Raw genomic sequence first — 23,976 nt, forward strand, 5'->3', positions numbered from 1 at the left:
TCTTTTCTCTGTGTGGGATGCTAATTTTACACTGGGTGGTTAAGAATAGGGAAATATTTGAGGAGATCACATTTGAGCAAAGATCTGAATGAAGCAAGAAACAAGCACAATGGCCCTGTGATGGAAATTTGCCTGATGTGTTTGAGAAGAGGATGGCTTAAGTAAAGTGAAAGAAGAGAAGAATGGTAGAAAACAAGAACAGGGAGGTAGTCGGGCTCCAAGTGAAGATTGGGGAAGATCATTCAGGACTGGGGCCAAACTTGGCTCCAGGCTTTGACAGACATACATTGTTGGTTACTTACCCAATAGATACTTCATCTAATCCCTTCACTGTCATCTAATTACAGCAAAATATTGGCAGATCGACCCCTGCTTGCTAGTAATTGGTTTGCGGACGCACATGGGAACCAGACTGAACCAAACTTGTGGTGAAGTCTGACTGGGGTCTTCCTTGGAATTTTCCCACATTTTTTGAAAAGAACTAAATGAATCTTTCTTTCACTGGATGCCTGGATTTGAGGCAGCTGTCTGAGACCAAGGAGGGAGCTAGTCTGAGGATAAAAGTGGACTTGGCAAGATGGCTGAGTGGCAATTCAGAAATAACTTGGACTTTGATGAGGTCATTGAGCTGCTGAATTAGCCAACTTTACCTGTTACTTCTCTACCATAAAATAACAACATTTTCCATAGATTATAAGACAAACTGGATTGGTGTTTTTAACACATAAAAATGTCTTAAAAATATATATGGGAAGCCAATATCAAAGGTAATATGAAGTTATAATGCCACTGAGAAGGCAAAAAGCATCTGAGACTAGACAGAGAGGAATAACAATGCAGAATTACACTCACTCAGAGACAGAAGCCTGATTCCTGGCTTTCCAGTCCAAATCCATGCCTGTTAATTCCTCTTTAGCTCTGTCCCTGGGTGCTCACTTGCTTTTTTGTTGTATCCTTTTTTGTAAATTCCTTTTTACTTGAATTAGTTTACTTAGGCTTAAATCCCTTTCTGGCAGAGGGTCTTAATTTCACTTTAAAACATGCCAAGTTTGATGGACCTGTGTGTCTCTCCAAGAGGTAATTTGCAGTTAAATATTCACATCTCACTCAGAGATGCTCATAAGAGAATCATTAAGATGTCTAGTCACAGAAACTGATGGAATCCTCTGGTTAGGATTTGATCCATGGAAGGAAATAGAGACAGACTAGAATATTGGGGTTGAAGGCAGCATTTGAGTGGATGGTCCTCAGAAGGATGGCATGAGGGAACTAGAATAAATCTAACTTGTAGGGATCTTTTTCAAAAACATGTGCTATAACCTTTGCTACAACTGTGGCATTCTGGCCCGCTCCAGGGCATGGGGAAGATCAGCACGCAGCCACTGGGCAGAGGGAGCAAAGATACTGAGAAGAAAAAAAGTCAAAAGGTAGAAGAAGTCCCTTACCCCTTTCAGTTTTCTTATCTGAAACAGAGAGTTTCTTATGGTTTATGGATTCTTTTGTTTCTTATTTGTTTATTTAATAGAAGTATAGTTGCTTTTCAATATTATATTGGTTTCAGGTGTACAGCATTGTGATTTAATATTTTTTAGATTATACTCCACTTAAAGTTATTACAGATATTAGCTGTATTCCCTGTGCTGTACCCTTGCAGCTTATTTATTTTATACTTAGGGTTTGTATCCCTTGATACCTTACTCCTATCTTCCCCACCCCCTTCCCTCTCCCCACAAGTAACCACTAGTTTATTCTCTAGATCTGTGAGTCTGTTTGGTTTTGTTACATTCATTACTTCATTTGATTTTTTTAGATTCCACAAATAAGTGATAACATACAGTATTCTTCTTTCTCTGTCTGACTTATTTCACCAAACATGATACACTCCAGGTCCATCCATGTTGTTGCAATTGCAAAATTTCATTCTTTTTTGTGGCTGAATAATATTCCATTGTAAAAATATATCACATTCATCTACTGATGAACACTAGGTTGCTTCCAAATCTTATCTATTTTAAATTATGGTGCTACAAACTTTGGGGTGCATGTACTTTTTCAAATTAGTGTTTTCATTTCTTTGGATATACACCCAGGAATGGAACTGTTGGATCAGATGGTAGTTTTATTTTTAGTGTTTTGAGGAAACTCCATGTTATTCTCAATAGTGGCTTCACCAATTTACACTCCCACTGGCAGTATACTATGGTTCCCTTTTCGCCACGTCCTCAGCGACATTTGTTATTTGTGGTCTTTTTGGTGATAGTCATTCTGAGAGGTGTGAAATGACATCTCACTGTGATTCTGATTTGTATTTGTCTGATAATGAGCAATGTTGAACCTCTTTTATGTTCCTGTTGGTCATCTCTATGGCTTCCTTGGAAAGATGTCTATCCATTTTTTAATTAGGTTGTATTAGTTGCTGAGCTGTTTATATATTTTTGGCTATTAACCTCTATTAGTCATATTGTTTGCAAATATTATCTCCCATTGGGTAGATGGTCTTTTCATTTTGTTGATGGTTTCCCTTCTTGTGCAAAAACTTTTAAGTTTAATTAGGTTCTATTTGTTTATTTTTCCTTTTGTGTCCTTTGTCTGAGGAGTCATACAAAAAATATATTGCTATGATTTCTGTCAGAGAGTGTTTTATATTTTCTTCTAGGAGTTTTCTGGTCTCTGGTCTTACATTTAGGTCTTTAATACATTTTGAGTTTATTTTTGTAAATAGCATGAGAAAACGTTCTAATTTCATTGCTTTACATGTAGCTGTCTGTTTTCCCAGCACCACTCACTGAAGAGACAATCTTTTCCCCAGTGTACATTCTTACCTCCTTTGTTGTAGGTTAACTGACCATATGTGTATGGGTTTTTTTCTGGACTCCCTGTTCTGTTTCATTGGCCTTTGCATCTATTTTTCCAATGGTACCATACTGTTTTGACTTATTTCACCAAGCATGATAGTTTTATAGTATAGTCTGAAGCCAGGGAGCATGCTACCTCCAGCTTTGTTCTTTCTTCTCAAGACTGCTTTGGCTATTTGAGGTCTTTTGTGGTTCCATATAAATTTTAGGATTATTTGCTCTACGTCTATGAAAAATGCCATTGGTATTTCAATAGGGATTGCATTAAGTCTGTAGATTCTTTAGGGTAGTCTGGACATTTTAAGATTATTAAATATTCCAATCCAGGAGCATGAGTTGTCTTTTCATTTCTTTGCATCAGCTTCAGTTTCCTTCATCAATGTTTTACAGTTTTCAGAGTATAGGACTTTCACATACTTGGTTAAGTTTATTTCTAGGTATTTTATTCTTTTTGATGAGATTTTAAAGAGGATTATTTTCTTGCTGTCTCTTTCTAATAGTTTATTATTAGTGTATAGAAAAGCAACAGATTTCTGTATATTAATCTTGTATCCTGCAACTTTATTGAATTAATGTATTAGTTCTAATGGTTTTTTGTTTGTTTGGGTTTTTTTGGTGGAGACTTCAGGTGGGGTTTTTCCTGCATAGTATCATGTCATCTGGAAATAGTGACAGTTTTACTTCTTCCCTTTCAATTTGTATACCATACCTTTTATTTCTTTTTTTGTCTAATTGCTGTGGTTAAGACTTCCAATACTGTATTAAATAGAAGTGGCAAGAGTGGGCATCCTTGTCTTGTTCCTAATTTTAGAGGGAAAGGTTTCAGCTTTTCACTATTGAGTATGATGTTAGCAGTGGGTTTTCCATAAATGGTCTTTAATATGTTTAGATCATGTTCCCTCTATACCAACTTTGATGAGAGTTTTTATCATGAATGGATGTTGAATTTTGCAAAATGCTTTTCCTGCATCTATTGAGAAAGACTGCTTTGCCTGATATGACTATTACTACCCAAACCTCTTTTCATTACCATTTGCAAGAAATATCTTTTTCCATCTCCTTCACTTTCAGTCTGGGTGTGTCTTTAGTTCTGAAGTGAATCTCTGTAAACAGCATATAGTTGGGTCTACCTTTTTTTTTCTTTTTTATCCAATCAGCCACCCTGTATCTTTTAATTGGAGAATTTAGTCCATTAATATTTAAAGTGATCATTGGTAGGCATGTACTTGTTGCCATTTTGCTACTTGTATTCTGATTATTTTTGTAGTTCTCTGTTCTTTTCTTCATTTTAGTTTCTTCCCTTGTGGCTTGATGAATTTTTTAGTGGTATGCTTGTGTTTCTTTCTCTGTAGTTTTTGTGTATCTATTATAGGTTTTTGATTTTTGATTACCATGGTGTAATATATGTTGATCTATAACTGTATTTACTTGCTTTAAACTGATGATCATTTAAATTCAAACACAATCTTAAAAGCTGTGCATTTTTTATTCCCCTCCCCCATGTTTTGTCTTCTTAATGCCATGTTTTACATCTCCATGTTTCTCCCTTAACTGTTCATTTTAGTTGATTTTACAACTGTGTCTTTTAATCTTCATACTAGCTTATGTAAGTGGTTGTCCCCAACCTTTATTTTATGTATTTGCTTTTACGAGGGTAAATTTTCCTTTTCTGTAAATGTTTACTTCTTGTTGGAGCCTTTTCTTTTCCACTTAGAGACAACCTTTTAACATTTCTTCTAGGTTTGGTTTAGTGTTGATTAACTGTTAGTATTACTTTTTGGTCTAAATAGTTCTTTATCTATCCTTTAATTCTGGATGATAATCTGCTGAATACAGTATCCTAAATTGTAGAGTTTTATTTTTTGTTTTTTTTTTTTCCTTTCAGCAATTTAAATATATTATGTCACTCCCTTCTGGTCTGCAAAGTTTCTTCAGAAAAATCAGCTGATAGTTTTATGGGGGGGTTCCCGTATAAGCAACTCTTTGTTTTCCTTTTTCTGCTTTTAAATTTTTCTCTTTATATTTAACTTTCCCATTTTAATTATGATATGCCTTTATGTGTGTCTCCTTGGGTTTATTTTTGGGGAGATTCTCTGTGTTTACTGTATCTGGATATCTGTTTCCTTCTTCAGGTTTGGGAAGTTTTCAGTTATAATTTCATCAAATATATTTTTGACCTTTGTCTCTCTCCTCTCCTTCTTGGACCCTTATACTGTGAAATTAGTATGCTTGATATTGTCTCAGAGTTCCTTAAACTGTCCCATTTTTTAAATTTTGTTTTTCTTTTTGCTGTTCTGTTTGGGTTATATCCATTATTCCAGCTTTCAAATCACTTACACATTCTTCTGTACACCTAGTCTGCTGCTGATTCCTTCTAGTGTGTTTTTTATTTCAGTTATTGTATACTTCAGCTCTGACTGGTTCTTTTTAATATTTTCTAGTTTTTTAATTATAATTCTCACTATGTTCATCTGTTTTTACTCAATTTCAGTTAACATTCTCATTACTATTGCTTCAAACTCTTTATCAGGTTAATTATATATCTCTGTTTCATTAGTTGTTTTTTCAGGTTATTCCTTCTTTTTCCATTTGAAACAAATTCCTTTGTCTTCTCATTTTATTTAACTTTCTCTAGTCTCCATGAAATTAGGTGAAACAGTTACCTATCCTGGTCTTGAAGTGGCGACCTTGTGTGGGAACTTCCCTGTGCTGTTTGTGTGTGCCCAGCGTCTTTGGTGGGAGAGCTGGATCTGAAGTTGAGCATGAGTCATATTTTCCCTGAGGTATGTTGACAGCTATCACCTTGTGGGAGGTGGGTCTGGAGATGGAGGGCCTAGAACCAGATCCAGGTGTGAGCTGTAGCTTCTCCTATGCTCAGTGGTGATCACTGCTCTATCAGGGGTGAAGCTGGATCCAAAGTGCTGGAGCAGAAGCCCTGAAGCTCAGGTCCAAATTGGTTTCATTCCCTTTAACTGTGCACTCTCCTTCATCCCAGTGATGACACATTTGCCCCAGAAGGGAGAAGCAGTGGAGAAAGAGGGGCTGGGAGGACATACTGGAACAGTCCAGGCATGCTAGTTAGAGATTAAGGCAGCTCCCAAACTGCCACCTTCAGGAGCAGCAGTACTGGCTACCCTCACACTTTTCTGATACAATGCCAGTTCCAAGCTGGCTCAGTCCCCCACAGCTGTGCATCCTCTTCAGTAATGGCAGCCTTTGCCCTAGTGGGGAGCTGGATCAGTGCTAGAGGGGCCAGATTGGGTGTTTGGCATGAGTTGGGGCATGTGCTGGGGCAGTCGTGGGAAACAGACCAGAACTCCAGGCAGTTTCAATCTGCTTCCTCTGCCTTGTTCATAAGAGTAAGCAAGTGTGTGTGCACTCTCATGAGCAGAGCCTAGATTTCTAACAGCCTTCTTATAAGTCCTACTGATTTTCAAACCAGTTAAGGGTACTTGTCCTCCTGGTGTTGGACACCAGAACTGGGGTGGCCAGTTTGTGACTCAAGCCCCTCACTATCCAAGGAGGATCCCTGAGCCCACGTTATCCCTCTCCTCTTCTATATTCCCACTTAGGGGAACAGGTCCAGACCTAACCTCTTCTCTTCCCTTCATACCCAACTCTTGCATCTCTTTTTTACAGCCTTGGTTGTAGAAGAGTCTTTCTGCCACTCTCCAGTTTTTTTCAGTGAGGATTGTTCCACATGAAGATGTATTTTAGTGTGTTCACGGGGGGAGGTGAGCTCAACATCCTCCTACTCTGCCACCTTGATCTCCACCCTCCTAGTTTATGGATTCTTATTTTAAATTTCCTTGGTAATCTTTGGGGTGGGTTCCAACCAGAATGTTCCCTGTGCAGACTCATATCTTTAGTATAGCAAGAGAGCTATACTAAATATCTGACACTCCTGTTAGTTTTGAACTCCCTGCTCACATCACCTGTGTGTGGCTCAGATCGCTCATCTCAAGAGTTGGCGTTAGAACCATCTTGGGAAGAGATGTATTTTTAAATCCCTTAGAAAATAGCACTGAAAGTAATTGGCTCTGGGATCTCAGTACAGCTTACTGGTTTGATCTATAAAAATATATTTTCTCCCCAACCCCCAACCCATTGCCTTATTTTCTCTTCATGTTGGGAAATGATTTTTCATTTTATTTCCTACCTTTTTCTGTGAAATCTTGTATGATTTCATAAACAGGAAAGAAAAAAAAATCTCTGTATTTGTTTTCTTGCAGCTGCTTAAATATTGATCTTTAGAAATTTATGAAAGATTACCTGAGCCCTCCTAGGAAGTGCCTCAAATGAAATTGTGTCTTTCTTCTCGTTGCTTTGTACGAGTCATCAAGAATAAGTATTTTTGATATTTTTGATTATTATTTTTAAAATAAGACTAACACTTTTCTTGGGCTTAATTTGCTGCTACAGAGGATGTCACTACTGCTTTAAAAATTCCTCAGCAGTCATGGATGTCTCTAAGTATTCTACAAAAGCTCTGTGAAATCCAGCTTTTTCAGTATGCTCAGCACACTTTGATTACCATGATTCACTCTCCATAACAAATTTACAAACGATCAAGTTAATGGACAACTCTTTTTGTGTGTGTGTGTGTGGTTTTGATTCTTTTTTTTTTTTTAACATTTTTTATTGATTTATAATCATTTTACAATGTTGTGTCAAATTCCAGTGTTCAGCACAATTTTTCAGTCATTCATGGACATATACACACTCATTGTCACATTTTTGTCTCTGTGAGTTATCATAACATTTTGTGTATATTTCCCTGTGCTATACAGTGTAATCTTGTTTATCTATTCTACAATTTTGAAATACCAGTCTATCCCTTCCCACCCTCCACACCCCTGGTAACCACAAGTCTGTATTCCCTGTCTGTGAGTCTATTTCTGTCCTGTATTTACGCTTTGTTTTTGTTTGTTTGTTTGTTTGTTTTTGTTTTTGTTTTTTAGATTCCACATATGAGCACTCTCATATGGTATTTTTCTTTCTCTTTCTGGCTTACTTCACTTAGAATGACATTCTCCAGGAGCATCCATGTTGCTGCAATGGCATTATGTTGTCGGTTTTTATGGCTGAGTAGTATTCCATTGTATAAATATACCACCTCTTCTTTATCCAGTCACCTGTTGATGGACATTTAGGCTGTTTCCATGTTTTGGCTATTGTAAATAGTGCTGCTATGAACATTGGGGTGCAGGTGTCATCCTGAAGTAGATTTCCTTCTGCATACAAGCCCAGGAGTGGGATTCCTGGGTCATATGGTAAGTCTATTCCTAGTCTTTTGAGGAATCTCCACACTGTTTTCCACAGTGGCTGCACCAAACTGCATTCCCACCAGCAGTGTAGGAGGGTTCCCCTTTCTCCACAGCCTCTCCAGCATTTGTCATTTGTGGATATTTTAATGACGGCCATTCTGACTGGTGTGAGGTGATACCTCATTGTAGTTTTGATTTGCATTTCTCTGATAATTAGTGATATGGAGCATTTTTTCATGTGCTTTTTGATCATTTGTATGTCTTCCTTGGAGAATTGCTTATTTAGGTCTTCTGCCCATTTTTGGATTGGGTTGTTTATTTTCTTCTAATTGAGTCGTATGAGCTGCTTATATATTCTGGAGATCAAGCCTTTGTCGGTTTCACTTGCAAAAATTTTCTCCCATTCTGTAGGTTTTCTTCTTGTTTTACTTTTGGTTTCCTTTGCTGTGCAGAAGCTTGTAAGTTTCATTAGGTCCCATTTTATTCTTGCTTTTATTTCTTTTAGGAGAAAATTTTTGAAATGTATGTCAGATAATGTTTTGCCTATGTTTTCCTCTAGGAGGTTTATTGTATCTTGCCTTTGTCTATTGTATCTTGTTTAAGTCTTTAATCCATTTTGAGTTGATTTTTGTATATGGTGTAAGGGAGTGTACTAGCTTCATTGTTTTACATGCTACTGTCCAGTTTTCCCAACACCATTTGCTGAAGAGACTGTCTTTATTCCATTGTATATTCTTGCCTCCTTTGTTGAAGATTCGTTGACCAAAAGTTTGTGGGTTCATTTCTGGGCTCTCTATTCTGTTCCATTGGTCTATATGTCTGTTTTGGTACCAATACCATGCTGTCTTGATGACTGTAGGTGTATAGTGTTGTCTGAAGTCTGGGAGAGTTATTCCTCCAGCCTCTTTCTTTCTCTTCAGTAATGCTTTGGCAATTCTAGGTCTTTTGTGGTTCCATATGAATCTTATTATGATTTGTTCTAGTTCTGTGAAATATGTCCTGGGTAATTGGATAGGGATTGCATTAAATCTGTAGGTTGCCTTGGGCAGTGTGACCATTTTAACAATATTGATTCTTCCAATCCAAGAGCATGGAATATCTTTCCATTTTTTAAAGTCTTCTTTAATTTCCTTCATCAGTGGTTTATAGTTTTCTGTGTATAATTCTTTCACCTCCTTGGTTAGATTTATTCCCAGATATTTTATTACTTTGGGTGCTATTTTAAAGGGGATTGTTTCTTTACTTTCTTCTTCTGTTGATTTATCGTTAGTGTAAAGAAATGCAACTGATTTTTGAACGTTAATTTTGTAACCTGCTACCTTGCTGAATTCTTCAATCAGCTCTAGTAGCTTTTGTGTGGACCTTTTAGGGTTTTCTATATATAGTAACATGTTATCAGCATATAATGACACTTTTACCTCTTCTTTTCCAATTTGGATCCCTTTTATTTCTTTCTCTTGCCTGACTGCTGTGGCTAGGACTTCCAGGACTATGTTGAATAGGAGTGGTGATAGTGGGCATCCTTGTCTTGTCCCAGATTTTAGTGGGAAGCTTTTGAGTTTTTCACCGTTGAGTGCCATGCTGGCTGTAGGTTTGTCATATATAGCTTTTATTATGTTGAGATATGTTCCCTCTATACCCACTTTGGTGAGAGTTTTTATCATAAATGGGTTTGAATTTTATCAAATGCTTTTTCTGCATCGATTGAGATGATCATGTGGTTTTTGTCCTTTCTCTTGTTGATGTGATGTATTACATTGATTGATTTGCGTATGTTGAACCAGCCTTGTGTCCCTGGGATGAACCCCACTTGGTCATGATGTATAATCTTTTTTATGTGTTGTTAGATTCTATTTGCTAAAATTTTGGTGAGGATTTTGGCGTCTATGTTCATCAGTGATATTGGCCTATAATTCTCTTTTTTTGTAGTGTCTTTGCCTGGTTTTGGTATCAGGGTGATGGTGGCTTCATAGAATGAGTTTGGGAGTATTCCCTCCTTTTCAATCATCTGGAAGAGTTTGAGAAGGACTGGTATGAGTTCTTCTTTGTATGTTTGGTAGAATTCCCTGGTGAAGCTGTCCGGTCCTGGACTTTTATTTGTAGGGAGGTTTTTAATTGCAATTTCTATTTCCTTTCTAGTGATTGGATTGTTCAAGTGTTCAGATTCTTCTTGATTCAGTTTTGGTGGACAGTATGTTTCCAGAAACTTGTCCATCTCCTCTAGGTTATCCAGTTTGGTTCCATATAGTTTTTCATAATATTCTTGTATGATATTCTGTATTTCTATTTTGTTTGTTGTAATTTCTCCATTTTCCTTTCTTATTTTGCTAATTTTGCTCTTTTTCCTTCTTTGTGAGTTTGGCTAGAGGTTTGTCGGTTTTATTTACTTTTTCAAAAAACCAGCTTTTGGTTTGGTTGATTTTTTCTATGGTCTTGTTAATCTCTATTGTATTTAATTCCTCTCTGATCTTTATTATTTCCTTCCTTCTGCTGCTTTTTGGGGCTTTTTGTTCTTCTTTTTCTAATTCATTCATGTGGTGGGTTAACTTGTTTATTTGAGATTGTTCTTCTTTTTTGAGGAAGGCCTGTATCGCTATAAACTTCCCTCTTAGCACTGCCTTTGCTGTGTCCCATAGGTTTTGAGTGGTTGTGCTTTCATTATCATTTGTCTCAAGGTATTTTTTAATTTCAGCTTTGATTTCCTCATTGATCCATTGTTTTTTCAATAACATATTGTTTAATCTCCATGCTTTCCTTTTTTTCTCCTTTGTGTCTCTGTTGTTGATTTCCAGTTTCATGGCATTGTGGTCAGTAAAGATGCTTGAGATAATTTCTATCTTCTTAAAATTGTTGAGGTTTCTTTTATGCCCAAGTACATGATCGATCCTGGAAAATGTTCCATGTGCACTGAAAAGAATGTATATCCTATTTTTGGGGGGTGTAATGCTCTGAAAATATCCACCAAATCTAGTTTTTCTATTATAGTATTTAATTTCTCTGTTGCCCTGTTTAATTTCTGTCTGGAAGATCTGTCTAGTGATGTTAATGCAGTGTTAAAATCTCCAACTATGATTGTATTCCCATCAATATCCTCCTTTATCTCTGTTAGTAATTCTTGTATGTACTTAGGTGCTCCTATATTGGGTGCATATAGATTAATGAGTGTGATATCCTCATCTTGTACCACTCCTTTAATCATTATAAAATGTCCTTCTTTATCTTCCTTTATGGCCTTTGTTTAAAGCCTATTTTGTCTGAAATCAGTACTGCAACACCTGATTTTTTGGCTTTTCCATTTGCATGGAATATCCTTTTCCATCGTTTCACTCTCAATCTATATGTGTCCTTCTCCCTAAAGTGGGTCTCTTGTATGCAGCATATTGAAGGTTCTTGCTTTATTATCCAGTCTGCCACTCTGTGTCTTTTGACTGGAGCATTTAGTCCATTAACATTTACAGTAATTAGTGATAGAGGTGTGTTTATTGCCATTTTGAACTTATCTTTGCAGTTGGATTGGTATATCCTCTTTGTTCCTTTCTTCTTCCTTTTGTGGTTTGGTAATTTTCCTTTGTATTATCATGGATTTTTTTTTTTAATTTTTGTGACTCCTTTGTAAATTTTTGGCTTGTGGTTACCCTTTTTTCTAAATCTATTAACCCATTACCATAATTGTTTTTATTAAACTGATAGTAACATGATCTCAAACCCATCCTACTGTTAAAAAAATTTAAAAAAGAAAGAAATATTCTATATTTCCCTGCCTCCCTCTCCCACTCTCAGTGATTTGTATGTCTTCTTTTATAATTTCGTGTTTTCTTTATTTGTAATTCATGAGTTTTCACCTTTCCAGTTGTGAGTTTCTCATTTATGTAGCATCCTGCCGCTTTTCTATTTAGAATAGCCCTTTCAATATTTCTTTAAGCATTGGTTTAGTGTTGATAAACTCCTGCAGTTGTTTTTTGTCTGTGAAACTCTTTATTTCTCCTTCTATCCTAAAGGATAGCCTTGCTGGATAAAGGATCCTAGGCTGCATCTTTTTTTCATTCAGGGCTTTGAATATATCTTGCCACTCCCTTCTGGCCTATAGTGTTTGTGTAGAGAAATCAGCTGAGAGCCTTATGGGGGTTCCCTTGTAACTTACTCTTTGCTTTTCTCTTGCTGCCCTTAGAATCATTTCTTTATCCTTGACTCTGGCCATCTTGATTATGATATGTCTTGGTGTGGGTCTATTTGGGTTCTTCCTGTTTGGGACCTTCTGAGCTTCCTGTACTTGGATATCTGATTCCTTCTTTAAGTTTGGGAAGTTTTCAGTTATGATTTCTTCAAAAACCTTTTCAATCCCCTTTGATCTTTCTTCCCCTTCTGGGACTGCTATTATGCGAAGATTGGGATGCTTTATATTATCCCATAGGTCCCTTATGCTATTTTCATTATTTTTTATTTGCTTCTCTTGTAGTTCTTCTGAATGGGTGCTTTCTATTGCCCTGTCTTCTAGATCACTGATTCGTTCCTCTGCATTATCTAGTCGGCTTTGCACAGCTATTAGATCATTCCTCATCTCTGTCAATGAGTTTACCCATTCTACTTGGCGCTTCTTTATAGCTTCAATTTCATTTTTGACATATTTTATATCTCTAAACACTATCTCTTTTAATTCCTTCAGCAATTCGATCACTCCTTTTTTGAAATCTTGATCTAGTAGGCTATCGATGTCTATTTCGTTGATCTTTCTTTCAGGGGATTTCTCTTGTTCTTTTAATTGGGAAAGGTTTTTCTGCTTCTTCATCTTGCTCATACCTCTTTGGCACTGTGGTTTATGGAGTATCAGTTGTCTATTTTGGACCTTAAGGATTTTATCTATCTAATGCCTATTTAGGAATAGAACTTAGGAAAAAAAGAAAAAAAAATTAGAGAGAGAGAGAAAGAATTTTAAAAGAAGGGAGAAAGAGGGTTTGAAAACAGTGTATAATGAATAATAGAAGAGTGAGTTGAAGCAGAGTATTAATCGGGTTGAGACGTCCTTTTAAAACCTTTTAAAAAAGGGGGGGGGGAGATGAATAGATGTATTTGAAACCTGTGTCTAATCAATAACAGGACATCAAAACCCAAGAGAAATAGAAATGAATTAAGAAGTAAAGATTAAGAGAGTAATAGAAAATAGAACAGGTAAAAACAGATTTAAAAAAAAAAAGGGGGGGGGGTGTTGTTGGTATTCTCCTGGAGTCTGTGTGCTTTTAATGTGAAGTCTTTCTGTCTTCGTCCTGTTTTGGAAGCTCAGCTTGCTGTTTTCAGAGGCCCTCCGTTGGCGCCCTCTTCTGTGCTGCTCCCAGCACCTGTTGGCAAGCAGATCGCGCCTCCTCCTAACACTGGGTCAGGTGCAGCTCTCTGCTGTGGGCGGGCGGGTCGCTGCCCCTCCGGATGCCGCAGTCAGATGTTACAGACTGGCCGGGTAGGAGGGCGGGTCGTGCCCCCTCCCAGCACCTCGGTCAGGGGCTGTGTTCCTGCCTGAAAGGCGGGGAGGGGGGGGGGGGGGGCGCCGCTCTCCCTCTACCGGCACCGCGGGTAGTTCAGCTCTCTGTGCGGCTGCGCGCCCCGCCCTGGTCGGCGCCCCGCCCTGGTCGGCGCTCCGCAGGTGGGCTCGGGGAAGACCGAGGGACAGCCCTGTCCCTGCTCCGAGCCAGAACCCAGCTCCTTGTTTGTCTTTGTGGAGCAAGTTCTCTGAGGGACCAGGATGGAAGGATCCTATCTGCCCCGGGCTGCAGGCCAGTCTCAGTCTGGCCTTTGAGGCTGCTAAGCACTTCGGTGCAGATGCAGGTTTCGCCCCCGCCCCCGCCTGGGTGCTCAGCGCCGGGGGATATGGCGGCTGTGCCTGAGCCCCACCTCTCTTCCCCCGAAAAGTTTCTGCGGGTTTTCAGAAATGGGGGTGTGCACCCTTCCCCCGAGAGCACATCAACCTTGCTGTTTTATGGAGGGTCCAGGTTGTTCTGCCCTGTGCACCCACAGCCACGGCGCGCAGCCCCCTGCAGTCCCTGGGGCTGCCTCCGTGCAGCCGCCCCCGTCCTCCGCCCGGCTTGTGCAGCCTGGCCCTGCCCGCCGCTGCCGGCCCGCGTCTCAGGCTGGGTGTCAGGGGGACGCTCTGTGCCCGTTTAACTTAGTTCTGTCAGTCAAGGGCTGCTCCGTACAGATCCGAGCCTCGGAGGCTCCCCCTCCGTCCCGCTGGCCTCTCAGTTGGAGAGGGGAGACCCAGCGAGCGAGCGCCAGTCCTCCTTTGCCGCTCCCTCCCCGCGGGACCCGTCCCGCGCTGCTTTGCCTTTTGTTCTTTCTTTTTTCCTTTTCTCCTACCAGATTTTTGGCGTCTTTATCTTTTGAAGAGGGCGATGTTCTGTCGGAGTTCCGCAGGTGCTCTGGTTGGCTGAGTGGGCCTGTAGATGTGGGTCTTGGTGTATTTGTGGGAGAGGGTGACCTGCGAGCGTCCTTCTACTCCGCCATCTTCTCCATGTCAATGGACAACTCTTAAGTAAAACTTACTCTGTAGAAGTTTTTAAAAGTTCTCTAAGATTCTAGAAAGCTTATATAAAAAGCTCCTTTGTACCTATATGCCCAGAAGGGATGTTGACTCATACAGGGGGAGGGGAAGACAGCACTTCTCAGAAAATTTCTGAATTTCAGGTTGCTCTGCGAAGCAAATTAAGACCTTGCACAATCTCCTCCATTTTGTTTTTTTTTTCTGCTTTGGTTTCTTTTAGAGAAAATACTGATATTGGTTCTCACTTGTTATGATATATATAAAATACATATATATATATATCTCACCTACTTTATCTACTCATCTATTGATGGACACATGAATTGGTGCCATTTCTTGGCTGTTGTAAATAATACTACAATGAACATAGGGGTGCCTATATCTTTTCAAATTAATGTTTTTGTTTTCTTCAGATAAGTACTAAGTAATGGAATTGCTAGATCATATGGTAATCCTATTTTTAATTTTTTGAGGAAGCTCCATACAGCTTCCATAGTGGCTGAACGAGTCTACATTCTCACTAACAGTGTACCAGGGTCCCCTTTTCTTCATATCCTTGCCAACACTGGTTATTTGTTGTCTTTTGGATGATAGCTATTTTGACAAGTGTAAGGTGATATCTCTTTGTGGGTTTGATTTTCATTTCCCCGATGACTAGTGAAGTTGGGCATTTTTCATTGCTTGTTAGAAATTGGTATGTCTGCCTTGGAAAAGTGTCTATTGAGACACTCTGCCCAATTTTTAATCAGGTTGTTTGCTTGTTTGATGTTGAGTTATATGTGTTCTTTGTGTATATTGGATATTAAATTCTTATCAAATATATCATTTGCAAATATCTTCTCCCATTTTGTAAATGGCATTTTCACTTTGTTAGCAGTTTTCTTCACTATGTAAAAGTTCTTGGTTTAATATAGTCTGTCTCATTTATTTATTTTTGTTTTTGCTTTCCTTGCCTGGGGAGATATATCCAAAGAAATATTACAAAGACTGATGTCAAAGTGTGTACTGCTGATGATTTCATCTGAAAGTTGTGTGGTTTCAGTCCTTATATTTATCTTTAAATAATTTTGGATTTATTTTTGAGCATGAGAGAGTATTTCAGTTTGATTCTTTTGCATGTAGCTGTTTAGTTTTCCTAACATCATCTATTGGAAAGATGTCTTTTGCCCTTTGTATATTATTACCTCTTTTGTCATAGATTAATTGCCCATGTAAGTGTGGGTTTATATGTGGGCTCTCTATTCTGTTCCATTGACAGATGTGACTGGTGCCAATGCCATACTGTTTTGCAGTATAGTTTGAAATCAAGGTGTGTGATGCCTCCAGCTTTGTTCTTCTTTCTTAAGATTGTATTCACTATTTGGGGTCTTTTGAGTTTCCATATAAATTTTAGAATTATTTGTTCTAGTTGGTGGTGTCTTTAGGATTTTCTACGTGTAGTATCATGTCATCTGCAAACAGTGACAGTTTTATTTCTTCCTTTCCAATTTGGATTCCTTTTGTTTCTTAGTCTGGTCTGATTGCTGAGGCTAGGACTTCAAATAATATGTTAAATAAAAGTGGCGAGAGTGGGTATCCTTGTTTTGTTCCTGATTTTAGAGGAAATGCTCTCATCTTTTGACCATTGAGTATGATCTTAGCTGTGGACTTATCCTAATGGCCTTTATTATGTTGAAGTATGTTTCCTCTATACCCAGTTTGTGGAAGGGTGTTTTTTTTTTTTAATCATAGATGGAAGTTGAATTTTGTCAAATGCTTTTTTTTGCATGTACTGAGATGATCATATGATTTTTATTCTTCATTTTGTTAAAATGTTGTATCCCATTGATTTATTTGTTGATATTGAATCATCCTTGCATCCTTGGGCTAAATCCTACTAGACCATGGTGTATGATTCTTTTAATGTATTTTTGTATTCAGTTTGCTAATATTTTGTTGAGGATTTTTATATCTATGTTCATCAGAGATATTTACCTGCAATTTTTTTTTTTGTGTGTGATATCTTTGTTTGGTTTTGGTATCAAGACAATGCCTGTCCTTGTAGAATGAATTCAGAAATGTTTCTTCTTTGGCATTTTTTTGAAGAGTTTAAGAAGCTTAGGTGTTAACTCCTTTCTAAATGTTTGGTAGAATTGACCTATGAAACTATCTAGTCTTGGACTTTTGCTTTTTGGGAATTCTTTATTATTACTGATTCAATTTTATTGCTGATAATTGGCCTGCTCATATTTTCTCTTTTTCCTGGTTCAGCCTTGGGAGATTGTACATTTCTAAGAATTTGCCCATTTCTTCTAGGTTGTCCATTTTATTAGCATATAGTGGCTTGTGGTAGCCTCTTATGATCTTTTGTATTTCTGTGTTATCAGTTTTAACTTCTCTTTCATTTCTGGTTTTATTGATTTAGACTCTCTCTTCTTTCTGTGGTGAGTGTGGCTAAAGGTTCATCAATTTTTTTTTTCCAACATCCAGCCCTTAGTTTCATTGATCTTTTTTATTGTTTTGTTTTGTTTTGGTCTCAACTTCACTTATTTCTGTTCTGATTTTTATTATTTTTTTATTCTACTAACTCTGGATTTTATTTGTTCCTTTTTTATAGTTAATTTAGCTGTAAAATAGGTTGTCTACTTGAGATTTTTCCTGTTTCCTGAGGTATGCTTGTGTTGCTATAAGCTTCCCTTTTAGAACTGCTTTTGCTGTGTCCCATAGATTTTGAATTGTTGCAGCGTCATTTTCAATTGTCTCCAGGAATCTTTTCATTTCTTCAGTGATCCCCTGGTAGTTTAGTAGCATATTTTGTAGTCTGCAAGTGTCTGTGTGTTTTGCAGGGTTTGTTGTTGTTGTTGTTGTTGTAGTAGTTGATGTCTAGTCATATAGCATTGTGGTAAAAAAAATATGCCTTATATGATTTCAATTTTCAAAAAACTTTAGTGAGACTTGTTTTGGGGCCTACCATGTGATTTATTCTGGAGAATGTTCCATGTGCACTTGAAAATAATATGTATTCTGCTCCTTTTGAGTAGAGAATATATATTTATCATAAGAGACTTGTGAAATAGGTAGATTATACACACACACACACACACACACACTACACACACTAATGTGTGGTTAGTATCTGTGTTTTCTTATTGATTTTTTGTCTTGATGATCTGTCATTGATGTAAGTAGGGTTTTAAAATTCCATATTATAACTGTGTTACTGTCAATTTCTCCCTTTACGTCTGTTAATAATTGCCTATGTGTTTAGATACTCCCATGTTGAGTGCATATGTATTTAGGATTGTTATGTCTTCTTCTTGGATTGATTTCTTGATCAATTTCCTTCTCTGTGTGATGTCCTTCTTGTCTCTTGTTACAGTCTTTGTTTTAAAATCTCTTGTGTCTGGTATAAGCTTTGCTACCCTACCTTTATTTTGATTCCATTTGCATGGAATACCTTTTTTATCCTCTTACTTTTCATCTGTGTGTCTTTTGACTTGGAGTAACTCTTCTGTAGGAAGCATAGATATGGGTCTTGTTTTTGTATCCACTTAGCCACCCCATGTTCTTTGATTGGAGCATTTAATCCACTTACATTTAAAGTAATTGTTGATAAGTATGTAATTACAGTCATTTTGTTCTTGTTTTGGGGTTGTTTTCTGGTTGATTTTGTTCCTTTCTTCTTCTGTTTTCTTCCTTTGTGATTTTATGACTACCTTTAGCACTATATTTGAATTCCTTTCTTTGTGTGTATCTATTACAGATTCTTGGTTTGTGTTTACCCTGATATATACATATTATATATATATATAATGTATATTATATTATACTACATATATTATATAGATCAATTATCCTTAAAATAATTATATATATGTTACTTATCTCTTAACTCAGAGAACCCTGAACATTTTAAGAACTCTGAATTTTTATTCCACTCTCCCCTCATTTACTGTTTTTGACATCATATTTTACATCTTTTTTTCTGTACATATCGCTTAACTAGTTGTGTGGATATAAGCGATATTACTCCTTTTGTCTTTTAACCTTCCTACTAGCTTATACCTGATTGGTTTACCCATCTTACTGTGTATCTGCCTTTACCAATAAGCTTTTTCCTTTTGTAATTTTCATGCTTCTAATTGTGGCCTTTTCCTTTTTGCTTAGAGAATTCCCTTTAACATTGCTTGTGAAGCTAGCTTGGTGGTGCTGAAGTCTTTTAGCTTTTGTTTGTAAAACTTTTGATCTCTCCATCAAATCTGAATGAAAACCTTGTCTGGCAGAGTATTCTTGGCTGTAGGTTTTTAACTTTTATCACTTTAGAGGTACCAAGCCACTCTCTTCTGGCCTGCAGAATATCTGCTAAAAAGTCAGTTTATAGTCTTATTGGAGTTCCTTTGTATGTAACTTGTTGCTTTTCTTTTGCTGCTTTTAATATTCTTTGTTCATCTTTAACTTTTGCCATTTTAATTACATTATGTCTTGGTGTGGTCCTCTTTGAGTTGAACCTCTTTTGAACTTTCTGTGCTTCCTGGATTTCTGTTTCCTTTCCCAGGTTAGGGAAGTTTTCAGTTATTATGTCTTCATATATGTTCTCTGCCCTTTTTCCTTTCTGTTCTCCTTCAGGGACCTCTATAATGTGAATGTTAGTATGTTTCAAGTTGTCTTAGAGTCTCTTAAATTGTTCTCATTTCTTTTCATTCTTTTTTATGTTCAGTTCAGTAATTTCCTCTACCCCACCTTCTAGGTCTCTGATCCATTCCTCTATATCATCTAATTTAATGTTGATTCCTTCTAGTGTATTTTTTATTTTAGTTATTATATCTGTCAATTCTTTTTTTGCCAACACCCCCTACTGAGCAGCAAAATGTTTGTGCCACCTGCCATCCAGAACTGGTGCTGGCCTGCTGGTGGGCAGAGCCAGGGCCCACAATCTGGTGGTTGGAGGGCTTGGTCCTGACATGGCAGTCTGTGGGGCTATGGTGGTCCTGGGGTTGGTATTCACCTACTGGTGAGCAGGCTGGGGCCCAGGGGTTCCCAGGGCTGGTGCCTGCCCAGTGGTGTGTGAAGCCAGGTCTTGGTATCACTAGCTGCAGGGTCCAAGGGTCCAAGGTTCCAGGATCTGATGTCAGCCCATTGGTTGGCAGGGCCAAGGCCTAGGGGATCCTAGGGCTAGAGTTAGCTCATTGGTGATCATAACTGGGTCCTGTTGTCTCTGGCTGAGTGTCCCGGAGTTGACGTGATGGCCTACTGGTGGGTGGGGTCAGGGCCCAGGGATTCTAGGGCTAGTGCCTGCCCACTGATGGGTAAGGCTGGTCCTGGGGCTAATGCCAGTCCACTCGTAGGCAGAGCTAGATCCCAGAGTATGTGACTGTAGGGCTCTGGGGGATCATGGGGCTAGCGCCTGTGCCGTGGGGTGTGGAGCCAGGTCCTGGGCCCCCTGGTGGAAAAGGCCTGGTCCAGGGGTGGCTGTAGGCTCAAGGGGGTCTTAATGCAGTAGGCCTGCTGTTGGGTACGCTGTGTCCCCATATGGTTAGTTGCTTGGCCTGAGGCATTCCCTTACTGGTGCTGATAGGTTTGTGGGTGGGGCAGGGTCCTGGGGCTAATAATCTAGAGAGAAGTTTCCAAAATGGTGCTTGCCAGGACTGGCTTCCACATGGTAGAACAAGAGCCCAAACTGGCTCCCACCAGCATCTATGTCTCCAGGATGAGCTGCAGCCACCTCCTCCCTCTCCGGAAGTCTCTCCAAGGTCAGCAGGTAAGCCTGACTCAGGCTGCCTTCAAACTCCTGCTTCTGCCCTGAGTCCCAGAGCATGTGAGACTCTGTGTGAGCCCTTAAGGAGTACAGTCCCTTAGACATGGCTTTAAAAAAAAATTAATAGGCAAGAGAAAGAATTCACGAAAGGGCCTTATCCGTTATAGGTAGTTTCAGTTTTTAATTTGAAGAAAGTTAGAAATGGTTCCTGACTGCTTGCATTTTCATTTTTATTTGGTTTCTTTTTTAAAAAAATACTATCATAAAAAAAATGCTATCATTGTGCTTTAAAAAAAACCTCATTTTATCTCTGATTCTTAAAGTGAATCAATCTTCAGCTGGAAATCAGAACACCTAGCTTTTAATCTCATTTTGTCAGAAGCACATTTCGTTTCCATGTGCTTCTGTTTCTTTAGTTGGAAAACAGGGGTGGGGATCACTATGCTTTACAGGAAAGGAACGAGGTAATGTGTTAAGTGCTAAGAAAGATTCTCTATAAACTAAAGCAGTTAGAGCTACTTAACATGAGCTCTTGTCTGGGAGCTGTCATCATAGGTTGTTTGCCAGCTCAGCCTTAAAAATGTTAGGCATCACAGAAAGAGAAACCTACAAATGAGAAGTTGGCCACGGTCAGTCCCAAGGGCCTCTCTGGCACCAGCACTGTGGGGACTTTTGGTGTAATCAGCTGAACCTGAGTAGAGGAAACAGGCTCTCCTTCCACTGCATCCGCCAGCATCCGCCAGAGGTCTGGAGCATCAAGCCAACACCCCCTGCTGAGCAGCAAAATGTTTGTGCCACCTGCCATCCTGGGGAAAACTGTCATGCTGCTGGAGGGCACAATCAATGGAGAGGAAGCCGGGTCACTTCTCCATCTCGCCCTCCTTCTACCTGGGAAGATAAGTGACAACTATTGAGTCATCAGAATGAAAATCTTGAGGAGCCCTGTGGAGCTCCAAATATGTACAATGACCCACAACAGTACTGCGTTGGGAAGGATGGCTGACTGTGTTATCTGCTCAATAAGAATATGGGAACCTCGTTTATGTTTATATTAAATCTGCCTCTCTCTTTTGTTCTCTCACATAATTCAAGAAACGTTCATTGTCTGTGATGTTCCAGGCACTGTTCTAGGTGACTGAAGGGATCAGAAGTGAAACAGTCACTTACCCTCTGGGAGTTTACTAACCAGTGAAGGGAGAGAAGGTGAGTGAAACATAAAGTCATTACAATACAAGGTAAATGGGACTACTTGCATATATATGTGTGTGTGTGTGTATATACATATATATACATGCAAGTCAAAATGAATAAAATCCTGGGGTTATTTTTGCTTAAATTCATCTCAGGGCATCATGAAAGATAAAGAAGAAAGCCTATGAATTGAGTTTCACTAATGACTTAGGGCAAGACAGTTGCAATTCTCAGTTACTAGATTTCCTGTCAAGTAATGATCTGCAGGCACTGTGATGGAATCTAGGGAAACCACAGGGTTCAAAAGTTCCACATCCTCGTGAAGCTTACATGCGAGACAGAGAGGAAGGATCAGTAAGTGGATCTGGAGCCACCAGCAGAGACTTATCCAGCACAGGCTGGCAATCCTTGTAAGTTTGGCTTTGCCCTTGGGTGAGAAAGAAATCATTGATCTTTCTTGTCTTTTTATGATAAAGAAGCAAATGTAGACTAGAGCGATAGAGACTGGGATTCAAAGATGACGAGATCCTGGAAAATTATTTTGAAGAATCCCAGCTTTCCAAGCTTCCATAAATTTTGGTTGACTTGTAGGGCTGACAGAGGTCATGGAGAGGGAGCCCTAAATAAAACTCTGATAGGTTTGATCATTCCATTAATTACTTAGAATTGCAATCATGTCTCCAAGGGTAAACTATTATTCATACACATTAGTCCGCAAGAATCTTTTAATAGATTAAAGATGATATATAATAATGTCCAGAGAGGTATCACGGTACCTCTCTCTGGCCTAGGAGGGGTGATTAAATTTTCTCTGAAGCACCCCTTGAGGGCTTGTTATAAGCTTTGAGGCCACTTATGATATCTGGTTTCTTGCAAGCTGGAAGCAGAGGATAGGGGAAGGAAGGATGTTCTCCCCGGAGAACCAAGAAATTAGAACATGTTGGACTTTCTCGTGCCAGAGAGCTCTGCCCATGCTGTTACCTGTGCCTGGAACTCTCCATCCTCCATCTCTTCATTTGGGCTATTCTGCCACATCCTTTAGTTTTCAGCCGATACATTCTTCCCTCTGGATGCTCTTCCTGACGAGGGCTCTCCCTTCGAACTATGTTCAGTCTTCCTGTCACGACTCCTGCGGCCCCTGTCATCACCGAGTCAATGGCTTTTTTTTTCCCCATCGGCTGTAAGTAGGAGAGACACTTGCTTCCTGTTGAGCATTGAGTCTGCCTGGTGCACAGCAGTGCTACTTGTAAACTCTGATGCCTGGACACTAACTACAGACACTCTGCTGCCTTCTAAGAAGGCAGGTCCTGGTGATCACAGGGGTATGGTTCACGCTAGGGTAGATGTAAACTTGTCAGTCTGAGAAAGGAGCTGGCAATCAGCCAGATGACTGTGTTCAAGCAAAGGGCGAGAGTCAAGGGACCATCGGAAGAGGGAGCAAAGCCAGCAAGTCTGAGCGCTACAATGAGGTAAAAAAAGGGAGACCAAGTATTGCAGAAGGATGGTTTCAAGCAGTTCGCGGAGGTGTTTCCAGTGTAAATCTTCTCTTTCATCTCTCCAATGAAATCATCAGTCAATTCTGAAATTCTTCCTAATCCTTTTGAGAAACTCTGTTATATATGGTGACCTAGAAAGGGAATAAATTCTGAAACCCTCTGAGTCAGAAAGAAAGTCTAATATGGGGGTGTGATGGTAATAGTCCTTGAGAGGAAGATGAAAACTAGAGGTGGGAAAGAGAGAGGCCAAAAGAAACTCTGACGCTCTTGGAGGAGAGGATAATACCAAACCTTTTCACTCATTTTCCTCTAACACCTAAAACAGAAAAAGATGCTTCAGTGAGTTTGAGGAAAGGGACTCGATTTTGGGGTGTGACAGAATTGCTATACCGTCGCGCCCTCCCACAGGCTCTGACGTGGTGGTTGACCAGTCGCCGACATCTGATTCGCCTGCGGGGTGTCAGGAGGAAGCTTTGCCTTGCCCAGGTCAGCCCAGACCCCCACTTCTCTGCACCTGAGGGCTCACGCTCTGCGGCCTCACACAGTTTTTCAAGTCAACCAGGCTGAGGCCAAACCATGGACCCGCTGTGTTTGAAGCCAGGGTGCTCCTGGCCGGTCATTCACTGTGTGTGCCTTGGTCTCCCCGCCTATGATGGGGTGACGGTGCAATCCTGTAGGGCTGCTAAGAAAATTAAAGGCAATGATATTTGGTACCTGAGGCAAAAATCAGTGTTCCGTACATGCACCTTTCCTTCCCACTCTGGAGAAGTTTGATAATATGCCTCTTGAAATTTTCTCTCTCCTAGTGTCACAAACGGCAATAAAAAAATGCTAATTCTAACCCTGCTCCGCGTTTCCTCTAAGTCTCAGGTTCTATACCTGTAAACTCAGACCCCACGCTTCTTTG

This window comes from Camelus bactrianus, chromosome 25, assembly GCF_048773025.1.
Source record: "Camelus bactrianus isolate YW-2024 breed Bactrian camel chromosome 25, ASM4877302v1, whole genome shotgun sequence".
NCBI classification, from domain to species: domain Eukaryota; kingdom Metazoa; phylum Chordata; class Mammalia; order Artiodactyla; family Camelidae; genus Camelus; species Camelus bactrianus.